The following is a 23,667-nucleotide window of genomic DNA, read 5'->3' as shown; positions in this document are numbered from 1 at the left end:
TGTGTTTAAGAGTAGCACATTGTCTGGCAGGGGAAATGCCGCCACATTACAGAAGCACAACCAAAAGGCACCTTTAATAAGATTGAAAAGATTATGTACAGGGCATTAGGCCTGACCAGTGTCTGGCCATAATCCGCCGAATGCCGTGCACATGTATAGAAGCAAGTGAGCGGTAAATACATTCGCTCATTTAGTTAAGAATATGAGAGGCAACAAAGGAAATAAGGTTTACACAAGGGCAGACGGAATCCATACACACTCTTTCCGCACCGTCGCAAACGAAACTTGATTTAAGATAACAATACAAATCTTCATTAAAACCGCTTCCATGCTGATGACGGCCCCCGTTCGTCATGCATCACGGTGGGCGTGTGCTGATGACGACTGGGAGCCGTCATGATCCCGCCCACTCATTAAAACGGCCGCACAGGCGCAGAATTGCGGCAGCGCCCAACTTACTAAACAATAAACATGGCTCAAAAATACTATTTTTACTAAAGACAGTAGACATCAAAATATCGTTCTGCAATATTGAACTTACTGCTTCGACAAACACTCTTATTTGAAAACAACATATTTATCATTCAATGACATACAAAACATTGTGGTATAGGAATAATGTTGGAGCTGAGTGAATTACAACCTTAATTTGCTCTAGTATGTTTCAAGTAAGATTAATAATCCACTTGACCTTTGGCCTCTTATTAACTTGAATTATTGGCTACAAACCTCAGGCAGCCGTGATTATTTAATATATTATAACACACGAGTGTGAGTTATCTCAACTTACGCTGTCTGGTTCTTATAAAGCACACGTGCATCTGGGCAGTGTTCTAGGCACTAGGAGACCCAACTGAAGATAAATTATAGCCAGAAGCAACTAGTAAGCTATGGAAATAAATAGACAGACTTTAAGCTGTTTTCAAAGGTATTTAGCTTAACAATATAATGTAGGTGAGCACTCAGGGATAGTCAAGGTCCGAAGGTCTGCACTGAAACTCCGCCCACCGATCCTTTGTCTCTTAAGACTCAGAATGACTGGCAGATGTTGCTTGTGAGAATGTGGTCGTCTGGCGAGGAGGATACCACTTTAAACTCTGTATTTTTACAAAAACAGATTTAAGCTGCAGGGTGGAGACCTTTAGGAAACCCTAGCTTGGATAAGGAGCGAGTGAAATTTCGTAAGAGGTGGTTTGGAGTGCCTAAAATTTAGGAGCATCATTAATGGCTCTGGCAGTGGAATTTTGAATTCATTGTAACTTGCTAGTACAGCTTTGTCTTTGCAGGATACCAATGCGTTTTGATTGTCTAGCTGAGACGCAGTTGCATCAGGGCTTGAAAGGTGTGCATTCCCGTTAAGAGAGACCTGGTCAGGCAGTTAAGGTTGGACTGTTCCTATCAGGAATCAAGGCTGACTTGCATACCACTGGACTTAGTCTGAGGTGGCATAGTGGGTGAAAAAAACGATGGACTGGAATATGGCTATGAGTGACTGCCAATCGCAGAGACTTACTGCCAGCATTCCACCCCTGACCTTTGTGTTTTCCTCAGTTTTAACGTGGCATCAACCATTCCATTGATGGAGGTATATCCTTCTCGGTTGTTTAAAATGATACAGGATAGGAGATGCTAAAATAGAGACATGTGAAGTCGGATTCAGCCCAGAGTCAAATTTTAAATTAACGATGTTCAGCACTATTTCTAAATTGGGATAGGAACTCATAGTCTGAGGCTAGAGGATATACGTCAACAAGCCACACCACCCCGAACAATTAACACGTTGGTCTTATTTGAGTTAAGTTTGAGCCTGAAGCCGTCCATTCACTCCAAACCTTTCTCTAACAGTGCTCTGAAAATTGAGCGTAGGAGACAACTGCCTCCAAACATAGGAGGATCTGGGCACCTTGACAATGCACAATAGGAGGGCTTGAGAGTGGATAAGCTTCACCAGAGGCTCCAAATAGATGTAGGAAAAGTAGTTGGAAAGGGCAGATCCCATAAGGCACTCCACAGCTAAGTTGCTGTTTGACAACAGTAGAAGGTGGCATAGAGACACTTTACATAGTCTCACATTACGTATAGATGAGCAGAACCAATTAAAAGCCAAACAACTGATTAACATTTCTTGTAAACTATCAGAGTATCTTATGTTGATGGTGTCAAATGAGATAGAGAGATCTGGTAAGAAAAGGGTATTCACACCGTTACCATTAGTTTCCATGCCTAACTCATGTGCCTGTGTATAAACAAACAGTATTTATTAATAAGTGGGTACTATGATGCTAACATGTTATGTTCTGGCAATATTAGCCAACTTTAGGTTATTGTAAACAAACAGAATTACAAAACACAACAGAATGTATAAAATGCTGAGTCTTTGCATACAGAATAGGCATTTTTTTGCCTTTTTGCTGAACCCTATTTTTGTTGGCTACAGAACTTTGAGCCTTTTACCCCTGTTAACCAATGGTAAAGTGCTTGTACTCCTCTTTTCACCATAATGAAACTGGTATACACACGATTAGCATATTTTCCTTATCTATCAGTCCCTAGAATCTGCTACCTACGTGTATCCAGGGCCTGTAAGTTAAATGTCACAAGTCACTGCAGCACCCTGGACCTAGGCCTACTGTTGGCTAAGAGGGAGATCACGGCCTAATGGAAGTCCCGACGTGGGCCTACTATAGGGAGGTGGAAATCAGAGCTACTCAAGTGGGCCACAAGTTAAAGTACAGTCCGACTACAACAAGCCATACATGCTAATAATGAAAGGGCGATGGAAGCAGCAAGAGCGTGGGAAGCTCTAGTGATAGCATTACAAGTACCTGACACTGACTCGGAGGTGGGCACTGCTGGGGAGGCTCCAGAGGGTTCCCCTTGATCGATAATGGAGCAGTGATGGTGGTAAGGGCCTAGCCTTGTAATTGATGAAAGGAATAGTGTGGGATGTCCGATGAGCAGCAGGTACTATCCCCCAACGTATTCCCCAATGAGTTTGAAGGAACAGATTAACATATTAGATTAAGTGAGTAGAAGTTTGGACACACCGGAGGCAGAGGGAGAGGGGAGGGAGTTTAATTACGATGGTTTGTTATTCTTATGGCTGACATTGCTAAAAAAAGTTGCATAAAAGAGCAGAAAATGTGACTTTACTGATGCTAGCTTGGATACACTTGGTGGGCTGCTGTGAAGTGAATTATATTGTATTAGATTGTATAGAAAGAGTGGCTTGCCGTGAGCAACTATGGGGACACAGGGTCGCATGATCACATGTACGGAACAAATGTTAACAATTGATGTATGATGGCATTGTGTGGATCTATGAAAACAATAAAAACAGATTAAAAAAAAAGTGCACTGCAGCACCCCTTGTGCCATCCACTGCATTGAAAATGTCAACATGTTTTCAGGCTTGTCATTGTAGCTTGACTGCCTAGCTTTTAGCTGCAAATTCAACATGTCAAAGTAAACCCTTTTGGCAGGCCTAAACATTCCTTTTTAATATTTATATGTTACCTCTACGCTGGCGCGCAACGCCCATTGGGCTCAAAGGGCTTCAGCCCCCCTCTCCCCCGTGTCGTGTGTGTCAGCCCGTGTGGGTCAGCCTGAGACAGCTTCCCGGGCCCACACACAGCCGCACCCGAGTACTTCACAGGTCTTTAAAAGACCATTTACTTGCTATTGAGGCTTTGTTGTCTTTTCGCCCCTTCTTAGAGCCCCGACATCTCCACTCTGCATATTGCTGGAAGAATCAGACCCCCCGAAATTTTTAGTAGCCCCCCCGAAATTTGGCTTTAGTTGCGCCTTTGCCTCTAAGTAGAGTTTATGACCCATACGTCAGTGTGCATGGTCTTTAAAAGTAGGACATTTAAAAGTTTAATGTTAAACATGTCAGTACAATAACTCAATCAATCAATCAGTGTTCTTATAGAAGGCGGCTAATCAATCACCTGTTAGGGTCTGAAGGAGCTGGGGGTGGGTTCTGAGGTTCAGTCAAAGAGCCAGGTCTTGAGGTCCTTCCTTAATTGAGGCAATAAGGGTGATTGCCTAAGATGTAGAGGAAGAGAGTTCCAGGTCTTTGCGGCGATGTAGGAGAAGGATCTTCCTCTGGCTGTGGTCTTGTGGATCTGTGGGACAGTTGCCAGGGCCAGTTTGGCAGAGCGGAGCAGAGGTGTCTGGTGGGAGTGTAGAATCAGAGGCAGTGGTTAAGGTGTGCAGATCCAATGTTGTCTGAGGGCCTTGTAGGCGTGCTTGAGTAGCCTGAAGGTGATTCTTTTGTTGATCAGGAGCACGTGGAGGTTTCTCAGGAGATCATCAATGTGGCTGTGGCAGGGGATATCCAGGATATGTCTTGCAGGAGGGTTCTAGGTTGTTTGCACTTTCTTTTGGAGCTTCTGGGTGGTTATGCGTAGAATGTGTTGGCATAGTCGAGTTTGTTGCTGACCAGCACCTGGGTGACAGTTCTTCTGGACTCAGTGGGGTTCCACTTAAAAATCTTTAGAAGCAAGTGTGGCGTGTGGAAGCAGGAGAATGAGAGAGCATTGACTTGGCGCTTCATTGAGAGCGAGGAGTCAAGGATGATGCCAAGGTTACATGCGTGGTTGGTGGGTGGTGGAGGGCTCCAAGTGCTGCTGGCCACCAGGAGTTGTCCCAGGCGGAGTGGGTGGTTCCCAGGATGAGGACTTCGGTTTTGTTGGTGTTGAGTTTGAGACAGCTGCCTTCATCCCATTGTGGAAGTTGTTCTTTGCGGCTGAGGCTCTTCGTTGAGGGAGAGAATCAGCTGGGTGTCATGGGCGTAGGAGACAATGTTTACTCTGTGGTTTCTGACTATGTCTGCCATCGGGGCAATGTAGATGTTGAAGAGGGTGGGGCTCAGAGAGGAGCCCTGAGGGGCTCTGCAACTGATCTCTGTAGGTTCTGAGGAGAACGGTGGGAGCCTCACTCTGTGTTCGGCCGGTGAGGAAGGAGAGGATCTACTCTACGGCTTTTCCACAGATGCCTGGGTCATGGAGTCTTATGTAGAGGGTGTGGTGGGAGACTGTGTCGAAAGTGGCAGTAAGGTCCAGGAGGATGAGGACTGTGGTTTTGCCTCGGTCAAGGAGATTGTGGATGTCGTCTGTTGTGGCGAGGAGTGCAGTCTGGGTGCTGTGGTTGACTCTGAAACCTAATTGAGAGGTGTCAAAGATGTGATTAGATGAATTTGGTGAGATGGGCATCGATGGCCTTCTCGATTACTTATGCTGGGAAGGGGAGAAGAGCGATGGATCAGTAATTCTGGAGGTCCGCCAGATCAGCAGAAGGTTTGTCGAGCAGGTGGTTGATCTCTGTGTGTTTCCTGTCATCAGGGAATGTGGGGGATTCGACGGAGCAGTTAATGGTGCGGCAGAGTTCGGGGGCAATGGTGGCGCTGGCTCAGTTGAAGATGAGGTGGGGGATGGGGTCAGAGGGGGTGCCAGAGCGGATGGTCTTTATCATCCGTAAGGTGTCGCCAGTAGTGAGGGTGGTCCAGTTGAGCAGGGTCAGCTGGGATCTGTAGCATCTGGGTGCAGTGGTTGTGGTGGGTGTGTCCTGTGTTGCAAAGCTGTGATAGGTGCCGGTGATCTTGCGGTGGAAGAAGGTGGCAAAGTTGTCACAGAAGGTTTGGGAGGGAGGGATGTCAATGGAACAAATGCTAGGTTTGGCGAATTATTTGATCATGGTGAAGAGTTGTTTGCTGTTGTGTGCATTGGCGTTGATACATTCCGGTATGGCAGTTTTCGATGTGGCTCTGATGAGGTGGTGGTGCGTGGTGGCAGCGATTTTGAAGGTTTCGCATTCTGCTCGGTTTTTGCTGCTCCTCCATCTTCTCTCGAGTTGTCTGTAAGTGCATCTAGACTGTTGGGAGTGCGGGGGAGAACCAGCTGGCTTTCTCGCAGGCTGTTTCCCGGAGGGTTTCCTGAGGAAGGTCAATGTGCTGGCACAGTCGGAGACCCATAAGTGGAGGCTGTGTGCTGATGAGTTGGTGTACGCAGAGGTCAGCAGTGGTGTCTTGCGGAGGGAGGTGGCATGTTGGTCTTAAGAGACCTTGTTCCAGCTTCTGAGCAGATAGCGGTGGTATTGGGCGGGTTTGGTATAGAAGAAGTAGACACAGCCGTGGTCAGTCCATTGGAGTTCAGAGGTGTGGCTGATTGAGATGTGTTGCTTGCGGAGAAGATGGGGTCGATCGAGTCCTGCTTAGTCTGTTGAGGAGGTGACTGGTTGTTTGAGTCTGATTGTGGCAAGGTTCTCCAGTAAGGCCGAGGTGTTGGGGTTGCTAAGGTTGTCTAGGTGGAAATTGAGGTCATTACAATAACTGGACTTCCAAGTTATTTTCCCTGTAGCAAGGCTGATTGTTCCGAAGGAAAACACTGGAATGCAGTATTAAATACTAATACTGTATCTCAGCAATGGGACAAGCTAGAGAAACAATGAAATAACAATTTTTTTATAGTTGTTAAAAATGCAATTAAAGTGTAAATTAGATTTTTTTCTAAACATTATGGAAAAGTAGCTTTTAGAAAGATACCTTTACCCTGACTGAAGTCCCTGGAAGCTAAATCTGGATTTTGCTCTCCAACGTAGACCAGCTATTAGTCAGCATTTAAATAGATGTCAATGAGGTGCGAATGGGCTCCCAGGAGCAAACAATAAGCTGACCTGAATGGGCAGAGAAGAACTATCTGAACCTGATCAAATAAGCAGCGGGGCCTGGAAGATCCATTTTAACATTAATGTGTCAAATCCTGCTTGAATGTCAAATCATGCTTCACAGCATTTCATGACACTGGGGGGGTCACTTCAGAGAGGCCTTCCTTCTCACAGGCAAATGGTAGCTGACAGTAGGTCAGGGCCCTGCTTTTGTCCACCCAGTAAGTTAGGCCCCAATAACAGTGAACCTTTTTTTGACATTACAGTGTCACAGTCTGTTTGACAGGTATGCTGGGTGTACATATACCATTTGGGGTGTACTTCAAAGGGTGAAAGCAGGAGACCAAAACAATTCTTGTTTAGCCCATGCCTGGTTGCCAAAACTCAACTTTATTATACAAGACTTCCATCTCTTAGGTTGTCGTGGGTAAATGGACTGCCTAACACTAGATATTGGTGTTAGATGTGGGAGGACGCTGTGATCATCACAGTATACTCCACACACACATCCCCAGCCCTGGGTAGGCTTAGCTCTGGAAACCTTTACCCCATTTTCTAGGGCGTCGCAGGGGACATTCCCACACACTATCCCGTGCCAAGCATAAATATGTCCTCTACAGGCACCCATTTCACAAAGCTGGAGATGAGGAAGATCAGAAGAGGAATGAATCTGCTGTCTGCACCCTGAGAAGAAACATGGAGGACTGGACCTGCTTTCTTTCTTGTACCAAGGACAAAGAAGTGGATTCAGAAGGTCATGGGGTCAAACTCCTCTTCAAGCTACAGGGATACAACAAGCTCCAATAGGCCTTTCCTGCAGCTAACAACTCGTAGGCAAGTGCACAACCCTACATTTGCTGTAAATTATACAAGTGTTCATACATTTTTTTATATAATTTTAGGTTGCTCCCAGGGGTACGTTTTCCGTCCTATAAAACGTAAGAATAATGCACGAATGTGTGTTTCCAAAAAGGCTTGGTCACAAATCCCAATGGGGCACTCCTTTAGTGATCAAAAACGCTTCAAGTTCAATCATAAATTGAATTTTATTCATTCAATGATTTTTTGAGACAAGTTCAATTTCATTTTTTAACCATATGTTCTTTCTTTTCATTATTTCAGATAAATGCAAATTTTCACTTCCACATGATCAATTCTCCAATGCATTTCGAGCAATAAACCTGCTCTTCATCAGGGAGTGAATTCTACAACACAATAAAATGCAACCAATAAACTATAATCCGAAACAACATAGGATCAACACAATTACATAATGCATGCCATATTTCAACCAAGATTGACTCAGTGTAAAAGACCCTTGTAAAAGACCCTTAACCCTCATGAAAGTTTTGTGAGTGCTCATGCTTCTAGATAATACTACTAAAACTACTCACGTTTCCATATCAAATTAGACGAAGTTGATATAATAAAGGTCTGTGGGGACAAAAACCGTTGGTTATACATTTGCACGTTATCACTGAAAAAGTGTATACAACGTGGCTGGTAGCGCTACCATCAAAAAATTACGAGCGTCGCGCTCCGAAATGCAACAAGGGCGCTTCAATAGATCTGTGGGAGTCTTACGCTGCGACCCGTACTATAACGAGATCGCTTCAAAAGATAAAATTCTTACCCCGGTAATTCGGTTTCAAGCGCTGCATTCAAATCAAAACCTGCTTGAACATCAGCACAGCGTTTCCGCGTCTTATTTGTGATGTGGATTAAAAGTTAGAAATAGTAGGATGGACTAACGTAAACATCCCGAAAGAAAGGGAAAAGGTTCGGCGGCCATGTTAAAAGAGTCAAAGGGTGAACTCAGTGCATATTACTTCTACAAAAACATAAGTAGGGTACAAACAGATTACCTAACATGCATTATAGTAAACACATTTTTTTTGAAAAAAAATTAAATGTAAGGCATCGATTTACAGAAGTTAAAGAGCAATTCAGTACGTCATTTAAAGAGATTTACAAGTAACATAAAAATTCAGTTCTTTCATTTAAACCATTCGGTTTCAAAGCCTGTAAATGGTAAATCCAGAAGTTTTCTCTGCGCAGTAGTTGTTTGTTATTGTCTTTTCCTTCAATTTTATCAACAACTTCTAGAATAAGAAATCTTAATTGCGCAATGTTGTGTTTCAATTCTTGAAAGTGGGTTGCTACAGTAGACTTCAAGTTTTTTGTCCTTATGTTGGATTTATGTTCATTTATTCGCAAACGAATCTTCCGCTCAGTCTTCCCCACATAAATCTTTCCACAAGGACATTTTAGCAAATAAATAACATTCGCAGTTTCACAAGTGGCTGATACTTGTAGTTTGATTTTTTGACACCGCATAGGATGGTTAATCACAGTTCCTCGAATGATATTATGACAGTTTTGACAATTTAGACAAGGCATTGTGCCCGTGTATGTCTGTTTACATGGTTCTTTCTTCTTGAGAATTTCTCCTAAGTTTCGATTCCTAATGTAGGCAAATAGTGGAGGTTCCGCAAATATGTCTTTGAAGTCTGGTTCCATGGTTAACATTGGCCAATGCTTGTTAATTATCTTCTTGAACGTGTGGCTTGACGTAGTAAATTTAGTGACTACCACCATTCTGGTGGTTTCCTTTTTCTTGCTTTTAGTCAAGGATTCCTTACGTGTGATTTGTTGACATTTTAAAACTGACTTTGAAATAACTGTTGGGGGATATCCTCTCTCTGAAAATCTTCCAGACATTTCATTGATTCTTAGATCTACTTTTTGTTCATCAGACACTATTCTTTTGATTCTTAGCATTTGTGATGTAGGTAAATTGTTTTTTAATGAACATTGATGGTGGCTTGAATAGTGGAGAATGTTGTTTCTGTCTGTTATTTTCCTAAAAATGTCAGTTTCCAAACTGGTTTTGTTTTTCGATATTAAGACATCCAGAAATGTGATTTGGGTATCAGAGATTACACTGGTGAATTGAAGATGTTCATTAAATGAGTTCCATGTTTCAATAGCCAGCCTCGCACTTTCTTTGTTTCCTTTCCACAACATGAATATGTCGTCTATGTATCGTTGATACATTAAGATATGGGATTTCCATTCCAGGTTTGACAGTATGTAATCCTCCTCAAATCTCTCCATCACGAGATTAGCGTACGAAGGGGCCATACAATTCCCCATGGAAGTACCGCTCAGTTGGAGGAACCATTCCTCCTTCCACTTGAAAGAGCTGTGATACAAAGTAAAGTTAATCAACTCCATGATAAACACTTGCATGGTATGTTCTATATCGCTGTTAAGCAATGTGTGTTCTATTGCCTCCAGTCCTAATTGGTGGGGGATTGATGTGTAGAGCAATGAAACATCAGCCGTACATAATGTAATTTCTTCTCCCTCTGACCATTTTACTTCTTGCATTTTCAAAATGAAGTCAGTTGTATCCTTAGTATACGATCTCATTTTCTTCACACTGGGTTGTAAATATTTGTCAATGAATTGACCAATATGTTCATGTATGCTACCACAAGTGGCAACTATAGGTCTAAAAGGTGGGTCTGTTAGGTTTTTGTGAACTTTTGGTAACATATACAAAGTTGGACTTTTTGGATTCGTAACAAGTAGGAACAATCTCGTTTTGTCCTTAATGATACCCATCTCCACAGCTTTATCCACTAATCCTTTTAGTGTCAAAGTGAATTCTCTAGTAGGGTTATTATCCAATTTCATGTAAGTATTTTGGTCCATGATATGTTCCATGACTTTCCTCTCATAATGTGAAGTGTTAATGACAACCAATGCTCCTCCTTTGTCAGCCTTTTGGAAAACTATTCTGGAATTGGTAGATAGTTTCTTCAAAGTATCCCAATCTCTTGGTGTTAAGTTTTTCTTATTCGTCGTCTTGAATTTCAATGTATTAAGTTCTTTCTTTACCAAGTTTTCAAAGAGGTCAAGAGTTTTATGGCTGATAGGAGCCATATAGGTGCTTCGATTTCTTAAACCCATAAGTTCATCCTCCTCCTCTTTTTCTTCACCAATCTTTTGCGATTGAACCACATTATCAAAGAAATTCCTCAAACGAAGTTTTCGCATGAGTTTAAACAGATCAATATCAAGTTCTAGTAAGTTACAATCTGAAGTTGGTACAAATGAGGTTCCCTTCTGTAATAAAGTTAACTCTTGAGGAGATAGTACATAATCTGATATATTGATGACTAGGTTTCCTTCACAGTTTTCTTCTTGTCTTTTTTCGGTATATTCATACTTCTGGTGTCCGGATGTTCCTTCTCCTTTTCCTTTTCCTTTTCTCTTATTCTGTCCCCTCCTGGGTCTTCTGTTACGTCTTGGCCTACCTCTAAAAAAATGTGTCCTGAAGTAGTTGGTATTGATCTTTCAGTTAATTGTACACTAGTGTGACTAGTGGTAGTTTTGGATTGCTGTTGAACCTTGCGGGATGGGCGCTCAGTGTTTTCACTACCAGATGATGACGTATCTGTAGTTTGAGTATAGGGACAATTTCTACGTCACTGAGCATAAACCTCAGCCCACGTGTCAAACTACAGATACGTCATCATCTGGTAGTGAAAACACTGAGCGCCCATCCCGCAAGGTTCAACAGCAATCCAAAACTACCACTAGTCACACTAGTGTACAATTAACTGAAAGATCAATACCAACTACTTCAGGACACATTTTTTTAGAGGTAGGCCAAGACGTAACAGAAGACCCAGGAGGGGACAGAATAAGAGAAAAGGAAAAGGAAAAGGAGAAGGAACATCCGAACACCAGAAGTATGAATATACCGAAAAAAGACAAGAAGAAAACTGTGAAGGAAACCTAGTCATCAATATATCAGATTATGTACTATCTCCTCAAGAGTTAACTTTATTACAGAAGGGAACCTCATTTGTACCAACTTCAGATTGTAACTTACTAGAACTTGATATTGATCTGTTTAAACTCATGCGAAAACTTCATTTGAGGAATTTCTTTGATAATGTGGTTCAATCGCAAAAGATTGGTGAAGAAAAAGAGGAGGAGGATGAACTTATGGGTTTAAGAAATCGAAGCACCTATATGGCTCCTATCAGCCATAAAACTCTTGACCTCTTTGAAAACTTGGTAAAGAAAGAACTTAATACATTGAAATTCAAGACGACGAATAAGAAAAACTTAACACGAAGAGATTGGGATACTTTGAAGAAACTATCTATCAATTCCAGAATAGTTTTCCAAAAGGCTGACAAAGGAGGAGCATTGGTTGTCATTAACACTTCACATTATGAGAGGAAAGTCATGGAACATATCATGGACCAAAATACTTACATGAAATTGGATAATAACCCTACTAGAGAATTCACTTTGACACTCAAAGGATTAGTGGATAAAGCTGTGGAGATGGGTATCATTAAGGACAAAACGAGATTGTTCCTACTTGTTACGAATCCAAAAAGTCCAACTTTGTATATGTTACCAAAAGTTCACAAAAACCTAACAGACCCACCTTTTAGACCTATAGTTGCCACTTGTGGTAGCATACATGAACATATTGGTCAATTCATTGACAAATATTTACAACCCAGTGTGAAGAAAATGAGATCGTATACTAAGGATACAACTGACTTCATTTTGAAAATGCAAGAAGTAAAATGGTCAGAGGGAGAAGAAATTACATTATGTACGGCTGATGTTTCATCGCTCTACACATCAATCCCCCACCAATTAGGACTGGAGGCAATAGAACACACATTGCTTAACAGCGATATAGAACATACCGTGCAAGTGTTTATCATGAAGTTGATTAACTTTACTTTGTATCACAGCTATTTCAAGTGGAAGGAGGAATGGTTCCTCCAACTGAGCGGTACTTCCATGGGGAATTGTATGGCCCCTTCGTACGCTAATCTCGTGATGGAGAGATTTGAGGAGGATTACATACTGTCAAACCTGGAATGGAAATCCCATATCTTAATGTATCAACGATACATAGACGACATATTCATGTTGTGGAAAGGAAACAAAGAAAGTGCGAGGCTGGCTATTGAAACATGGAACTCATTTAATGAACATCTTCAATTCACCAGTGTAATCTCTGATACCCAAATCACATTTCTGGATGTCTTAATATCGAAAAACAAAACCAGTTTGGAAACTGACATTTTTAGGAAAATAACAGACAGAAACAACATTCTCCACTATTCAAGCCACCATCAATTTTCATTAAAAAACAATTTACCTACATCACAAATGCTAAGAATCAAAAGAATAGTGTCTGATGAACAAAAAGTAGATCTAAGAATCAATGAAATGTCTGGAAGATTTTCAGAGAGAGGATATCCCCCAACAGTTATTTCAAAGTCAGTTTTAAAATGTCAACAAATCACACGTAAGGAATCCTTGACTAAAAGCAAGAAAAAGGAAACCACCAGAATGGTGGTAGTCACTAAATTTACTACGTCAAGCCACACGTTCAAGAAGATAATTAACAAGCATTGACCAATGTTAACCATGGAACCAGACTTCAAAGACATATTTGCGGAACCTCCACTATTTGCCTACATTAGGAATCGAAACTTAGGAGAAATTCTCAAGAAGAAAGAACCATGTAAACAGACATACACGGGCACAATGCCTTGTCTAAATTGTCAAAACTGTCATAATATCATTCGAGGAACTGTGATTAACCATCCTATGCGGGGTCAAAAAATCAAACTACAAGTATCAGCCACTTGTGAAACTGCGAATGTTATTTATTTGCTAAAATGTCCTTGTGGAAAGATTTATGTGGGGAAGACTGAGCGGAAGATTCGTTTGCGAATAAATGAATATAAATCCAACATAAGGACAAAAAACTTGAAGTCTACTGTAGCAACCCACTTTCATGAATTGAAACACAACATTGCGCAATTAAGATTTCTTATTCTGGAAGTTGTTGATAAAATTGAAGGAAAAGACAATAACAAACAACTACTGCGCAGAAAAAACTTCTGGATTTACCATTTACAGGCTTTGAAACCGAATGGTTTAATTGAAAGAACTGAATTTTTATGTTACTTGTAAATCTCTTTAAATGACGTACTGAATTGCTCTTTAACTTCTGTAAATCGATGCCTTCCATTTAATTTTTTTTCCAAAAAAATGTGTTTACTATAATGCATGTTAGGTAATCTGTTTGTACCCTACTTATGTTTTTGTAGAAGTAATATGCACTGAGTTCACCCTTTGACTCTTTTAACATGGCCGCCGAACCTTTTCCCTTTCTTTCGGGATGTTTACGTCAGTCCATCCTACTATTTCTAACTTTTAATCCACATCACAAATAAGACGCGGAAACGCTGTGCTGATGTTCAAGCCGGTTCTGATTTGAATGCAGCGCTTGAAACCGAATTACCGGGGTAAGAATTTTATCTTTTGAAGCGATCTCGTTTTAGTACGGGTCGCAGCGTAAGACTCCCACAGATCTATTGAAGCGCTCTCGTTGCAATTCGGAGCGCGACACTCGTAATTTTTTGATGGTAGCGCTACCAGCCACGTTGTATACACTTTTTCAGTGATAACGTGCAAATGTATAACCGACGGTTTTTGTCCCCACCGACCTTTATTATATCAACTTCGTCTAATTTGATATGGAAACGTGAGTAGTTTTAGTAGTATTATCTAGAAGTATGAGCACTCACAAAACTTTCACGAGGGTTAAGGGTCTTTTACAAGGGTCTTTTACACTGAGTCAATCTTGGTTAAAATATGGCATGCATTATGTAATTGTGTTGATCCTATGTTGTTTCGGATTATAGTTTATTGGTTGCATTTTATTGTGTTGTTAAATTCACTCCCTGATGAAGAGCAGGTTTATTTCTCGAAATGCATTGGAGAATTGATCATGTGGAAGTGAAAATTTGCGTTTATCTGAAATAATGAAAAGAAAGAACATATGGTTAAAAAATGAAATTGAACTTGTCTCAAAAAATCATTGAATGAATAAAATTCAATTTATGATTGAACTTGAAGCGTTTTTGATCACTAAAGGAGTGCCCCATTGGGATTTGTGACCAAGCCTTTTTGGAAACACACATTCGTGCATTATTCTTTCCTGCAGCTGCCCAGCTGATCAGTGGTAACTGGATCTGGACTGGACTCCTGCCGCCCTGTGAGTTTCTAGGTGCCTCATTTGAGGTCTGGGGGGGGGTTTAGAAGTGCACTCCTGTGGTGGGTTAGGACTTAAAGGACAAAATTCAGAAGGTAAAATCTTTGACCAGGACAAACCTGGTTAGTGTATCTGTACCGTGCTCCATCACAGTCAGCGTCAAATTGTGTCTAGGCTCTGTTCTACCGGGACCATTGACTGTTTGTACAATTTTTTATTAAATAAAAAATCGTATCTGCAGGTCCTGTTAATGGGTTTTTGTCATTTTGGTGTCATTTTGTGTTGGGACGTAAAAATCCTCTGCTTGGTAAAAGCTGAGTACCCCTGCCCTGAGTGCCTAACTGCACGGTTGTCTTGATCCCTAATGCAGGCTTTTTGTCATAGGCAAACATGGATCATGCATGTGCTCCACGACTTAGGCCTGTCCCACGGATTGAAGTTTTGTTACACCGAGAGGGGAGCCCAAAGCGCTACCCTCATAGTTGTGAAAGACCACCATCTTCACCAAGAGTTAAGCAGCATAAGCATGGTGGTGGCAGCATATTGTGTAATGATCAGTTTTAGCGAACAGGTCCTTTTTATCCCATGTTACTGGAGAGAGGCCCCACACAATGAAAGCATGTGCTTCATGTAAGAGTGCTTGTGTGAAATACAATACATGAAATATTGTGCAGCATGCACATGGCGAGTGTGTGTGTGCTGGCAGTGGTTTATTTACAAATGGCACACCCTGGTACAAAACAGAAAGGCTACAGTAATCAGGACTGCAAGCAGACTGAATGTGTCTGTGCTGAATGCAGTTTGTCTGTAGTGGCACAATGAATGGAGGCGACAGTCCTGGAGAGCAAGTGTGCTGTGAATGTACACTGAGTGCAAGTTGGCCTGCAATGGTAAGTTACATGGAAGTCCATTTTGGGAAGCCCAGGCCTGCTTAATGAAGGCATGAGAAGTAGAGAAATCCCTCTAGACAGATTTGTGCATTCCTGCATTCCTGCGAGCTGGGTGGGACACATACTGGAGGAAGGGAGGAATAGACTTCCCCTTTACACTTCAAAAGGGTGCTCTTTGATTCAGTGACAGATCACAAGAAAGGAGCCTGGATACATCTCATGGAGGAGATGGGGTTGATAAGGGAATCATGAAGTGTTGGGCTGGGAGCCCAGGATTAACCTTTTGATGCATATATCACTGTGGCTGACATCCAGGTGTGAACTTTTGTCACTCCAATGAATTGTGTTGTGGGGCAATCACCTTTTGAATCTTGCCTGCTGTGACAGACAGCCTTTCAAGACGAAAAGGAGAAATGTACACTTCAAAAGAAGCAGAGCCCCAACATACAACTTCAAAGACTCAGACCCTAAATCACATTTTGGTGTCAGGATAAGGACTATAAGAAGGGGGGGTGATGCCTCAAAATGTGTCATCTGCTAAGCAACCAGATGGACTGTGTGAGTAGTGGAAGCTCCAAAAGGTCTAGGGGCAAAGGCTTGCTAGTCTCCCTGCTGGGTGAAGGGACATCACCTAGGGAAAACCAAGATCACCTGATCTGGAGCACCAGCGACTGCCTGTTTGCCAAGACCAGTGTGCCCTGTGAGGAAGAGGGAGCGAGGTGCGGTGGGGAGCCCTTCTATGAGGACTCCCTGAGTGAGGTGTGAGGGAAAGGACGTGCATCGATCGGGTCATTGCCAGTGTGCAGAAGCAGTTCTGTGAACCCCGTATTCCAGGAGAGAGCCGCTGTGATCTGAGCTGTGTGGTGAGCACCGTGGGGAAGCACCCGCTCATACCACCTCTCTCCGATGACCCTGAATCAAGACTTTTTACAGCCTTAATCCACGACCCCATATGCCAGGAGGGGCAACCATAGTGGGCACAAGTGTAGTGGAGAAGTCTTGTTGTGTGGTTACATAATCCCCAGCCACAGTACACCACCATTTTACATATTCATGCTTAAAGTTGACATCGTTTTTAAACAATTACTTGTAACACACATTTGCTTGTGCACCCATATGGGATAATGTTTTCAGAAATAAGTTTGCTTACACTTCTTTGTAGAATTATTATCAGGCCCTTGAACATTCTGTACAAGAATAAATTCAACACACAAAATGTTGTTTTTGTTGTCGTTTGTTCAGTAACAGCCCTGCAAGGGTAGAATAAACAATAACAGCCAGAATAGAACTCCAGCGTAGACAGTATGGATGAAGTTTATTATAAAAGCTCTCCTAGCCATTTATTTTGGGAGAGGAACATTTCGCTGGCACTGTCGAGGTGGCCCATGCTGGAATTCCAGCCCAGCTGAATCCTGTTACCCTCATAAGAAGGGCAGTTGCCTGCTCTACACCAAGATGGGCTCCCAGATAACACATACCCTCAGGTAAATGGGGAGTTAGCTGCTCTAAGATTTTCTGAAAGTTCTGCACACCCTTTGAATATTAGGATAGGAAGCACTAGTTAGGAGTACAGGTACAATTATATGTATTTTACATAATCAATGTAACAGCAAAATGGTTGAACTGTTTATTTTCTTTATCATTCTCGTAATGCTGATTACTCTGTTTTGTTTCCGTCTATTAATCATTGCAGTGCACATATTTTACACAAGAATCCATTTCTTCGAAACATTTTTAAAATGGCAATTTTAGTATTTCTTGTGTTTCCCTTTGGGTATGCCTGAGTTACTCTATGATTTCCTTGGGGAGTCAGGGTTGTCATGTACTGAGGTTGCAGCCACCATCTGGTACCTTGTAAGGTTTAGATGATCTTAAGGATCAATGAAAGAAAGGCCTACTATGAGGTTTGGTTGATGATTTCTTCCTATTGATTTTTTCCATTGATTTATTCTATTGATTTTACTTAATGTCTTCTTCTGTTGAGAGTCAAAGGGGCAAACATTCTTCTGGGTGCATGGTACTTTTGTGTTTAGGTTATAAAAATACTTTTCAGGTGACACCCAGAGAAGATATTTAAAAATGATGTAAAAAGGTGTATTGTATATTTTTCTAGGTTTGTCTTTTTCTTCTTCACTTGTCCTGAAGTGGCCGTAATGTATGGGCCGAAACGCAGTGACCCTATGGAATGGAAGAGTCTGATTAATTATTACAGTGTAAATATAGGATTGGAATATACACCACAGATGCTTGAGGTTTTTTCTTGTTCCCTGATGTGTGTATCAGCATTGGACTACACAGCCATTTTGACTGCTATTGACTATTGTATATTGCAGCCATCTATATTATGAAAGTGATCTGGTGTAGAAATGTTTTTGTGTTGTTCTTTAAATGTACATTATATATGTTGTGATGCTGTGTTAATGTTTAGAATGTTTGTTCAACAGATAAATAATATTTGATATTTGGATTTGGGGTTGTGCTCGTGACTTTAGAATCATACAAGTATATATTGTTTGGGTTAGTGACATCAGCAATGGAGATCAATTTATGTTTTCTCTGGTATGAGTTGTTATTCAATTTGTTCCCACCCATCACTGTGTTTATATATTATTTACCCCATGCCCTGGTGTGGTGGGATTAATAGGGCTGTTGTGGTGAGCCTCAGCTAGGCCTACCCATGCTAGGGGTTCGCCCTTCCCTGCACAAAGTCCTTAGACCAATAGGAAGAAGTTGGCATGGAAACTGCAATACAAAACAATGCGCTTTATTAACCTCAAGAGGTGGAACTACATTCACACAACACCCTTCGGTAGTGTATGCAGTAGCATACCGAACAGTAGGAACATGGACCTTTTATACCCACACAGGGGCTCAAAAGAAGGCGGTATAAGTACAGAAAGAGGGTTTTAGGTACATATAAGGTCATACAGAAAATGCACTCTCAGCAAGTGGGAGGAGCTAGCAGTTGCTAATTCTAGTAAACACACCCTGACAGTTACAGACTAATGACCTGCATGGACAGCAGCAAGCTCAACTGAGCATGTGCAGAGTAGAAGAGGTTAAATATAACCTGTCACTAGGCAGAGCACAAGAACAGAAAACAGAAAGGTAGGACAGAGCACATGGTGAGCACGTGGTAGCACATGGCACACAAAATGGCTGCCGAATCCAAGATGGCTTCAGCTAGATGCTAACCCCGATCGCCGCCAAATTACAACAGGGCAAACCCCGAGATATTTGGAGCTGATAATGTTAGCAGCATGAGAGCAGCGCCAGGATTGGCTGGAGCCGGCTGCCTTGACACTCCAGCAGGCACTGGAGGCCTGTGCCTGCTCTCCACCCAGCTGTCTTAGACAGCTGGGCGGAGAATTTTACACTGCGCATGTCAGGCTGGCTGTCGCAAGACAGCCGGACAAAGTGACATACGCACTGTAAAGTGGTGAAGTGAGCTCCACTCCCCTGCTGTCAGTCAGTAGCAGTGGCCCCAACCCCAAACATAGCTCAGGTTGGGGAAAGGCAAAAATAAAATAGTAATAAACTCATTTTATTTTTTACCTTTTGGGGCGCTGCCAGCAGTGGGGTGATGCTTCTCTGCCCTAATGCTTTGTCTTGCAAGTGTTACTGGGTGTGGAGCATGTTTGAGTGCTGCACTGAACTTTTGTATGTAAGTATAAGAACCGGAGTGTTGTCCTTGTGGGAATGCGTTTGTAGTGTTGTGTAGTTTAGTAATGTAAGTGGATGTCAGGGGTCATCGTATATGAGTATAGCTCTGATGACCTGATTTATGTTGGAGTCTGGTCAAGGGAATTTTGATTTTAGGTGATGTATGGTTACATTTTCTGTTTTTGGTCTGTTCTGTCTTGATTGTGTAGACTTAAGGATGATGGAGTAACTTTTCTCGAATGAAGCTGGATGGTTCTGTGGCCTAGCAGTTTTGTGACTGAGCATCCATTAATTTATTACCTTTGTGTATAAATGTTGTATAGTATCATTGTGAGTGTACATACACTTGGTGGCAAAGCCTCATGTCGGAGGAGGTTGAAAGACTTGGACCGTTGTGCAACGAAAGTCACAACCTAGTTTTTGTCACTTTTTTGTTTGACATGAGATGTGGGGAGATTCATGTCTTGACCGTTTCAGAGCTTATGCGACTACAAATTCTAACTTTACGTACCTGGATGAGTATTGGAGAGTTTGATTGGGTGTTGTTGGGTTAATGTATTTGCTAGACATATTGGAGAATTAGACGGAGAATGGGGCCCGGCCAGGGTCTATCTGCCGTTGCAGTAACCTACAGACCTATCATGAAATAAAGAACGTACCACCTACCTGAGGAGCTCCAGACATGTGCATGATGACCCTGCCCTCTAACTTCTGCACTCATCTGCATGTCATTTGTTGCCATTGTGCTGTTGCTTTTTAATCCAAATGGGCCTGATATACAAAAAATCCAGGAAAATAGTCCTAAATATACATCCAGAGGCATAAGATTACTTTTAGATTAAAGTTCCTACTTTTTAGAGATTATCAAAGAATTGCAGGAATATTCCTGGGATTCTGTGACTGTTCCAGATTTCCATGAGTATTCAGAGAGGTAAATATTTGCACACACGACATTGCCACCCTTCACATGGTCACACAGTAAAGTCCAGATATCACATAGCGGTAGGGAATGTGAGCTGAAACCACCGCATTGAGTGGGTTTCTAGCTCGTCTTTGGAGGCTCTTAGCAGACGATGACCACTTAGGGGTGTGAAAAGAAAGCAGGGTATTGACAACAAACTTTTGTTTGTTTTATTTTGGAGAGGGGGAGGTTGGGGAGGGAAGTGGGCAGAAGTGCCTCTAAGGCAGTTCTAAGCATGATACCCAACACCTTCTAAAGACCAGCTTCCTCCTTGCACAGTGATTTTTATTTAAGGTGATAGGTCTGTTTTAGGGGTGTCCTAAACTAAACTCTCAATGCGAACACATTTCAAATAAATTTCAGTCTGGGGAGCTAGCAGCAAAAACGTTGCTTCTAATTCACAATTTTGTGAACTTATACAGACACACCTTTCACACACCTTTGATATTGGACTCACTTAAAAGAGCGTACAGTTACCACCAAGAGCAAATGTGGATAAAAGTGTTCATAAAGTGCAGTTTTAGTGGGATGTCTGTAGCGAATCCCATTTGAAGGTCACAGTCACCACCACTGCTGCTTCTCTGAACCAAGAATAGGATTTTGTCTTTTAAATGCAAGTATTTACACATCTAAGTTGAATTTAGGACAGCAATTACTTTTATCAATCACGACCTCTGAGGATACTGCTATGGTCTCTTTAATCATAGAAAATATGTAAACAAAGGTAAAGAGCCAACTTTTTTTCATATACTGCTTCTGAAAATAAAATGTTACCCTTTTGCTTTTCAATTTTTAAAACAATACTTTTCAACATCCCATTTTTACTCTATAATTACCTTTATTTCCAATAAATAGCAACCTAATAAAATAAGAATAGCATAGTATAAAAAACTATCTCTTTGCTACCATTCCCAGCCAAGGTCTTAGAGATAATTATCAACAGATGCCTCACTGAATCCCTTAATGACCACCTGTAGGAAAGTGTCCCTTTTTACAAGGTTACCCCCCACTTTTTGCCTGACATCTGATGCAACATGACTTGATGTGCCCTGGCTCCCTGCCAATCAGGTTCCCAGGACTGGTGTTGTTTACACAAAACGGTTCCTTTGGACCCACCATTGGCCCATCTCTGGCCACAGGTAAGCCTCTTGTAAAAGGTACCATGGGTACCAAAGGCACTGTGACCAGGGAAGGCCTCTAAGGGCTTCAGCACCTATTGTGCCACCCTTAGAGGCCCTACACCTCAACACCCACACACTGTCATTGCAGGCTGCATTTTTTGGTGCAGAGAAAAGTGAAGAGTCGACATGGGACACATTCCTGTGTAATTGATAATGCAAATGTACACTGTCACTTGGCCTAGCCACAATGAGGGAGGTAACCTCGTTCCTGACCAGCACACTAACATATATTAAAACACAGTTTACCTAGTAAGTTAGTATACAATTCCACAAAGAGGGAGGCAACCGTGTTCTTGACCAGCACGCTAACATATATTTAAACACAGTTTACCTAGTAAGTTAGTGTACATTCCACACTACTTCAGTTAACGCCGGGTGTGCACAACACTATTTCTTCAACACATTCCTGTGTGCCATGCCTGCAACCCACTGCCTGGGGCCTAGGCAAGTCATCTTCTAGCAGGGTACACTAGCCCCCAGGTGAGGGTACAGTGGCATGAGCCCTGTACCCCTACAGTGTCTAAGTCCATTCTTAGATATTGAAAGAGCTGTAAAGCCATAAAGCGTATTTGGTCTGGGAGTTGGTCATTACGAACTCCACAGCCCCATAATGGCTTTACTGAAACCTGAGAAGTATGGTAGCAAACTTCTCAGAACATTAAACCCACACTGATGCCAGTGTGGGATTTAAAGTAAAATGCACTCCGAGGGCATCTTAGAGATGCCCCGTAAAAAACGACCAGCCCTGGTGTGGTCCTGAATGGCTGCCCACCATTTGCCACTACTAGACAGGTTTTGGGACACCTGTGTAGAGGCCTCCCCTCTCTGGGTACAGAAACAAAGCCCATCCTGGGCAAATGTGTCCTGCCTCCTCCCCCAGCATAGGGTGGGTCCACAAAGGGAAAGCTTCAAAACCCTGCCTCCAGCAACTGGCTGCCACCGGCTCTGACCCCCCCTTTGGGCGGAAGAATCGGGAGGAAAACCAAGCTAGTAGGAGAGGTGTGCCCATCTTTTCCAACCCCAGCCCTCAGGTGGGAGAGGTGAGGTGAAGCCCAATTCTCAGTCCCCATCATTTTGAAGATGAGGGGACCCAGCCAATCAGGGAGAGGCTCATGCCCGCTCCCACTGAAGGGTGGCATAATAGGGGTGTACCCACCCCAAAGTAGGGACCCATTGGTCCTGACCTGCACACAACTTTAAAACCCCATAATTTTGTACTTAGGGTCAACCCTGAACCTTGCCTCCTCAGATTAAAGGAAGAAAAAAGAAGGACCGAAGAGCCTTGCTGACCCAGGAAGCAGAGGACACTAACTGCTTTCGCCCCAGCCCTACCGGCCTGTCCTGGCTCTGACCTGACTACAGCAGAAACCCCAGTGTGTCCAGCAGCCACTCAGAGCCCAGATGACCTGCCCTGCAACCATCCTAAAGACTCTGTCTTCTGTGAGCACCAGATTTGCTCAGCAGAACAGGATACACTCGCCCTGCCTGGCAGCTTGCCTTGCTCCTAGCGTTGTGTTAGAAGCGTGCTGTGCTTTTAAACTCCCTTTGGCTTATTTTTTTTTTATTATTTTCGTTTTTCCCTGCTTTTAACGGGGTAGTTGTCCCCTTACCTGCACATAATTGGACTCCTCACCGCTGCTTTAGCGGGTCCGGTTCTGGGGGCTTAGCCTCGAGTGTAGTTTCGGCGCCATCTTGGGAGGGGTAGCGACGCTCTTTGGGTGCCATCTTGAGCGTCCTAGTGGGGCTGATCACACCTGGTGGCCCTACTTAAGGCGGTCAGTTTCGCTGCTCTGCCTTAACAGGATACACTCGCCCTGCCTGGCAGCTTGCCTTGCTTCTAGCCTTGTGTTAGAAGCGTGCTGTGCTTTTAAACTCCCTTTGGCTTATTTTGTTTTTTTTATTATTTTCGTTTTTCCCTGCTTTTAACGGGGTAGTTGTCCCCTTACCTGCACATAATTGGACTCCTCACCGCTGCTTTAGCGGGTCCGGTTCTGGGGGCTTAGCCTCGAGTGTAGTTTCGGCGCCATCTTGGGAGGGGTAGCGACGCTTTTTGGGCGCCATCTTGAGCGTCCTAGTGGGGCTGATTACACCTGGTAGCCCTACTTAAGGCGGTCAGTTTCGCTGCTCTGCCTTAACAGGATACACTCGCCCTGCCTGGCAGCTTGCCTTGCTTCTAGCGTTGTGTTAGAA

This window comes from Lissotriton helveticus, chromosome 6 (genome assembly GCF_964261635.1).
Source record: "Lissotriton helveticus chromosome 6, aLisHel1.1, whole genome shotgun sequence".
NCBI classification, from domain to species: Eukaryota; Metazoa; Chordata; class Amphibia; order Caudata; family Salamandridae; genus Lissotriton; species Lissotriton helveticus.
The sequence above is the reverse complement of the archived record's forward strand: the minus strand, read 5'-3'. Positions refer to the sequence as shown.